Genomic DNA, 6,003 nt, shown 5'->3' on the forward strand with positions numbered 1-6,003 from the left:
GCCCGCCATCCAGGGACCGGCGGAGGTCGCCCGCATGACCGCGGCAAAGTGTCTCAAAGTCGGGCACGACCGCTCGAGTCACCCGCCAACCCGGTCCGGGGCACCTCCAGGGACCGGCGGAGGTCGCCCGCATGACCGCGGCAAAGTGTCTCAAAGTCGGGCATGACCGCTCGAGTCACCCGCCAACCCGGTCCGGGGCACCTCCAGGGACCGGCGGAGGACGCCCGCATGACCGCGACAAAGTGTCTCAAAGTCGGGCACGACCGCTCGAGTCACCCGCCAACCCGGTCCGGGGCACCTCCAGGGACCGGCGGAGGACGCCCGCATGACCGCGACAAAGTGTCTCAAAGTCGGGCACGACCGCTCGAGTCACCCGCCAACCCGGTCCGGGGCACCTCCAGGGACCGGCGGAGGACGCCCGCATGACCGCGACAAAGTGTCTCAAAGTCGGGCACGACCGCTCGAGTCACCCGCCAACCCGGTCCGGGGCACCTCCAGGGACCGGCGGAGGACGCCCGCATGACCGCGACAAAGTGTCTCAAAGTCGGGCAGGACCGCTCGAGTCACCCGCCAACCCGGTCCGGGGCACCTCCAGGGACCGGCGGAGGACGCCCGCATGACCGCGACAAAGTGTCTCAAAGTCGGGCACGACCGCTCGAGTCACCCGCCAACCCGGTCCGGGGCACCTCCAGGGACCGGCGGAGGACGCCCGCATGACCGCGACAAAGTGTCTCAAAGTCGGTCATGACCGTTCGAGTCACCCGCCAACCCGGTCCGGGGCACCTCCAGGGACCGGCGGAGGAGGCCCGCATGACCGCGACAAAGTGTCTCAAAGTCGGGCACAACCGCTCGAGTCACCCGCCAACCCGGTCCGGGGCACCTCCAGGGACCGGCGGAGGACGCCCGCATGACCGCGACAAAGTGTCTCAAAGTCGGGCACGACCGCTCGAGTCACCCGCCAACCCGGTCCGGGGCACCTCCAGGGACCGGCGGAGGACGCCCGCATGACCGCGACAAAGTGTCTCAAAGTCGGGCATGACCGCTCGAGTCACCCGCCAACCCGGTCCGGGGCACCTCCAGGGACCGGCGGAGGACGCCCGCATGACCGCGACAAAGTGTCTCAAAGTCGGGCATGACTGCTCGAGTCACCCGCCAACCCGGTCCGGGGCACCTCCAGGGACCGGCGGAGGACGCCCGCATGACCGCGACAAAGTGTCTCAAAGTCGGGCACGACCGCTCGAGTCACCCGCCAACCCGGTCCGGGGCACCTCCAGGGACCGGCGGAGGACGCCCGCATGACCGCGACAAAGTGTCTCAAAGTCGGGCACGACCGCTCGAGTCACCCGCCAACCCGGTCCGGGGCACCTCCAGGGACCGGCGGAGGTCGCCCGCATGACCGCGACAAAGTGTCTCAAAGTCGGGCATGACCGCTCGAGTCACCCGCCAACCCGGTCCGGGGCACCTCCGGGGACCGGCGGAGGACGCCCGCATGACCGCGACAAAGGGTCTCAAAGTCGGGCAGGACCGCTCGAGTCACCCGCCAACCCGGTCCGGGGCACCTCCGGGGAGCAGTGGAGGTCGCTCGCATGACCGCGACAAAGTGTCTCAAAGTCGGGCATGACCGCTCGAGTCGCCCGCCATCCCGGTCCGGAGCTCAACACTTTGTCGTTTTTTCCACTCCCTCCCCATTAACCTCTAGGTGGTTGCGCTCGTGACATCAAAAAGACCACTTTTTGCAGAGCAGTCACACTCGGAAAAAATTCGTTTCGTCTGGCAAAAGAACCAGAGTTCTCAGCGGGCTTCCAGTCCAACCTTGTCCGATTTTGAGGCACCAGGCTCGGCCACAGTCCGAGCCCATTCACTCCCTCCCCTGTTGTACTCGCTCCCTATTAACCTCTAGGTGGTTGCGCTCGTGACATCAAAAAGACCACTTTTTGAGGAGCAGTCACACTTAGGAAAAATCCGTTTGCGCTCACACCATCCCTCCCCATTAACCTCTAGGTGGTTGCGCTCGTGACATCAAAAAGACCACTTTTTGAGGAGCAGTCACACTTAGGAAAAATCCGTTTGCGCTCACACCATCCCTCCCCATTAACCTCTAGGTGGTTGCGCTCGTGACATCAAAAAGACCACTTTTTGAGGAGCAGTCAGACACCGAGGTTTTCTGGATTTATGTCCGTTTTCCTGGTTCTCTGACTCGGGCACCTTGTGACCGACATCCCCCCCTTCCCTGGTTCTATTTTGCCGATACTTTGGTGAGTTTTCTACCCGCAAACCAAGCCCCCCAAGCCCGCCGCCTGGTGGGGGAGCATGCCGCCTGGCCCGGTTCTATTTTAGGTCACTTTGGTGAGTTTTCTACCCGCAAACCAAGCCCCCCAAGCCCGCCGCCTGGTGGGGGAAGAGGCCCCCTGGTCCCGGTTCTATTTTAGGACACTTTGGTGAGTTTTCTACCCGCAAACCAAGCCCCCCAAGCCCGCCGCCTGGTGGGGGAAGATGCCCCCTGGTCCCGGTTCTATTTTAGGACACTTTGGTGAGTTTTCTACCCGCAAACCAAGCCCCCCAAGCCCGCCGCCTGGTGGGGGAAGATGCCCCCTGGTCCCGGTTCTATTTTAGGACACTTTGGTGAGTTTTCTACCCGCAAACCAAGCCCCCCAAGCCCGCCGCCTGGTGGGGGAACATGCCCCCTGGTCCCGGTTCTATTTTAGGACACTTTGGTGAGTTTTCTACCCGCAAACCAAGCCCCCCAAGCCCGCCGCCTGGTGGGGGAACATGCCGCCTAGCCCGGTTCTATTTTAGGTCACTTTGGTGAGTTTTCTACCCGCAAACCAAGCCCCCCAAGCCCGCCGCCTGGTGGGGGAAGAGGCCCCCTGGTCCCGGTTCTATTTTAGGACACTTTGGTGAGTTTTCTACCCGCAAACCAAGCCCCCCAAGCCCGCCGCCTGGTGGGGGAACATGCCCCCTGGTCCTGGTTCTATTTTAGGACACTTTGGTGAGTTTTCTACCCGCAAACCAAGCCCCCCAAGCCCGCCGCCTGGTGGGGGAGCATGCCCCCTGGTCCCGGTTCTATTTTAGGACACTTTGGTGAGTTTTCTACCCGGAAACCAAGCCCCCCAAGCCCGCCACCTGGTGGGGGAAGAGGCCCCCTGGTCCCGGTTCTATTTTAGGACACTTTGGTGAGTTTTCTACCCACACTGCAGGTCCCCAAATGCCGCCATCTGGTGGGGGAACATGCCGCCTGCACCGGTTCTATTTTAAGTCACTTTGGTGAGTTTTCTGCCCACACTACGGGTCCCCAAATGCCGCCATCTGGTGGGGGAACATGCCGCCTGCACCGGTTCTATTTTAAGTCACTTTGGTGCGTTTTCTGCCCACACTACGGCTCCCCAAATGCCGCCATCTGGTGGGGGAACATGCCGCCTGCACCGGTTCTATTTTAAGTCACTTTGGTGAGTTTTCTGCCCACACTACGGGTCCCCAAATGCCGCCATCTGGTGGGGGAACATGCCGCCTGCACCGGTTCTATTTTAAGTCACTTTGGTGAGTTTTCTGCCCACACTACGGCTCCCCAAATGCCGCCATCTGGTGGGGGAACATGCCGCCTGCACCGGTTCTATTTTAAGTCACTTTGGTGAGTTTTCTGCCCACACTACGGCTCCCCAAATGCCGCCATCTGGTGGGGGAACATGCCGCCTGCACCGGTTCTATTTTAAGTCACTTTGGTGAGTTTTCTGCCCACACTACGGCTCCCCAAATGCCGCCATCTGGTGGGGGAACATGCCGCCTGCACCGGTTCTATTTTAAGTCACTTTGGTGAGTTTTCTACCCACACTACGGGTCCCCAAATGCCGCCATCTGGTGGGGGAACATGCCGCCTGCACCGGTTCTATTTTAAGTCACTTTGGTGAGTTTTCTGCCCACACTACGGGTCCCCAAATGCCGCCATCTGGTGGGGGAACATGCCGCCTGCACCGGTTCTATTTTAAGTCACTTTGGTGAGTTTTCTGCCCACACTACGGGTCCCCAAATGCCGCCACCTGGTGGGGGAACTGCCGCCTAGTCCCGGTTCTATTTTAGGTCACTTTTCTCACTTTCTGACCCACAAATAATGCCCCAAATGCCGCCGCCTGGTGGGGGGAACTGCCGCCTAGTCCCGGTTCTATTTTAGGTCACTTTTCTCACTTTCTGACCCACAAATAATGCCCCAAATGCCGCCGCCTGGTGGGGGGAACTGCCGCCTAGTCCCGGTTCTATTTTAGGTCACTTTTCTCACTTTCTGACCCACAAATAATGCCCCAAATGCCGCCGCCTGGTGGGGGGAACTGCCGCCTAGTCCCGGTTCTATTTTAGGTCACTTTTCTCACTTTCTGACCCACAAATAATGCCCCAAATGCCGCCGCCTGGTGGGGGGAACTGCCGCCTAGTCCCGGTTCTATTTTAGGTCACTTTTCTCACTTTCTGACCCACAAATAATGCCCCAAATGCCGCCGCCTGGTGGGGGGAACTGCCGCCTAGTCCCGGTTCTATTTTAGGTCACTTTTCTCACTTTCTGACCCACAAATAATGCCCCAAATGCCGCCGCCTGGTGGGGGGAACTGCCGCCTAGTCCCGGTTCTATTTTAGGTCACTTTTCTCACTTTCTGACCCACAAATAATGCCCCAAATGCCGCCGCCTGGTGGGGGGAACTGCCGCCTAGTCCCGGTTCTATTTTAGGTCACTTTTCTCACTTTCTGACCCACAAATAATGCCCCAAATGCCGCCGCCTGGTGGGGGGAACTGCCGCCTAGTCCCGGTTCTATTTTAGGTCACTTTTCTCACTTTCTGACCCACAAATAATGCCCCAAATGCCGCCGCCTGGTGGGGGGAACTGCCGCCTAGTCCCGGTTCTATTTTAGGTCACTTTTCTCACTTTCTGACCCACAAATAATGCCCCAAATGCCGCCGCCTGGTGGGGGGAACTGCCGCCTAGTCCCGGTTCTATTTTAGGTCACTTTTCTCACTTTCTGACCCACAAATAATGCCCCAAATGCCGCCGCCTGGTGGGGGGAACTGCCGCCTAGTCCCGGTTCTATTTTAGGTCACTTTTCTCACTTTCTGACCCACAAATAATGCCCCAAATGCCGCCGCCTGGTGGGGGGAACTGCCGCCTAGTCCCGGTTCTATTTTAGGTCACTTTTCTCACTTTTCTACCCACAAATAATGGCAAAAAAAAATGCTTACAGCACCCAGTATTCCCAGGCGGTCTCCCATCCAAGTACTAACTGGGCCCGACCCTGCTTGGCTTCCGAGATCAGACGAGATCGGGCTCATTCAGGGTGGTGTGGCCGTAAGCGAGGGAAGCGCTTGTGAAATGCCCCAAAGTGTTGAAAATGTTCCCCAGGCCCCTGGTTCCCCATCCCCGCAGGAGGAGGCTCCCCAGGCCCCCTGGTTCCCCATCCCCGCAGGAGGAGGCTCCCCAGGCCCCCTGGTGCAGGAGGAGGCTCCCCAGGCCCCTGGTTCCCCATCCCCGCAGGAGGAGGCTCCCCAGGCCCCCTGGTTCCCCATCCCCGCAGGAGGAGGCTCCCCAGGCCCCATGGTTCCCCATCACCGCAGGAGGAGGCTCCCCAGGCCCCCTGGTTCCCCATCCCCGCAGGAGGAGGCTCCCCAGGCCCCCTGGTGCAGGAGGAGGCTCCCCAGGCCCCCTGGTTCCCCATCCCCGCAGGAGGAGGCTCCCCAGGCCCCCTGGTTCTCCATGCCCGCAGGAGGAGGCTCCCCAGGCCCCTGGTTCCCCATCCCCGCAGGAGGAGGCTCCCCAGGCCCCCTGGTTCTCCATGCCCGCAGGAGGAGGCTCCCCAGGCCCCCTGGTTCTCCATCCCCGCAGGAGGAGGCTCCCCAGGCCCCCTGGTTCTCCATCCCCGCAGGAGGAGGCTCCCCAGGCCCCCATGTTCTCCATGCCCGCAGGAGGAGGCTCCCCAGGCCCCTTGGTTCTCCATCCCCGCAGGAGTAGGCTCCCCAGGCGCCCTGGT

General features: G+C 60.9%; 1 non-coding gene across 1 annotated transcript; it reads right to left on the reverse strand.

Annotated features, from left to right (window-relative positions):
• Positions 1-5,211: 5,211 nt before the first annotated feature.
• On the reverse strand, positions 5,212-5,330 carry LOC148058610 (5S ribosomal RNA). The gene has a single exon (XR_015709671.1). It is a non-coding gene; the product is annotated as a 5S ribosomal RNA (ribosomal RNA).
• Positions 5,331-6,003: the final 673 nt, after the last annotated feature.

The sequence above is a fragment of the Callionymus lyra genome, unplaced genomic scaffold (genome assembly GCF_982586985.1).
Source record: "Callionymus lyra unplaced genomic scaffold, fCalLyr1.hap1.1 HAP1_SCAFFOLD_63, whole genome shotgun sequence".
Classification (NCBI taxonomy): Eukaryota; Metazoa; Chordata; class Actinopteri; order Syngnathiformes; family Callionymidae; genus Callionymus; species Callionymus lyra.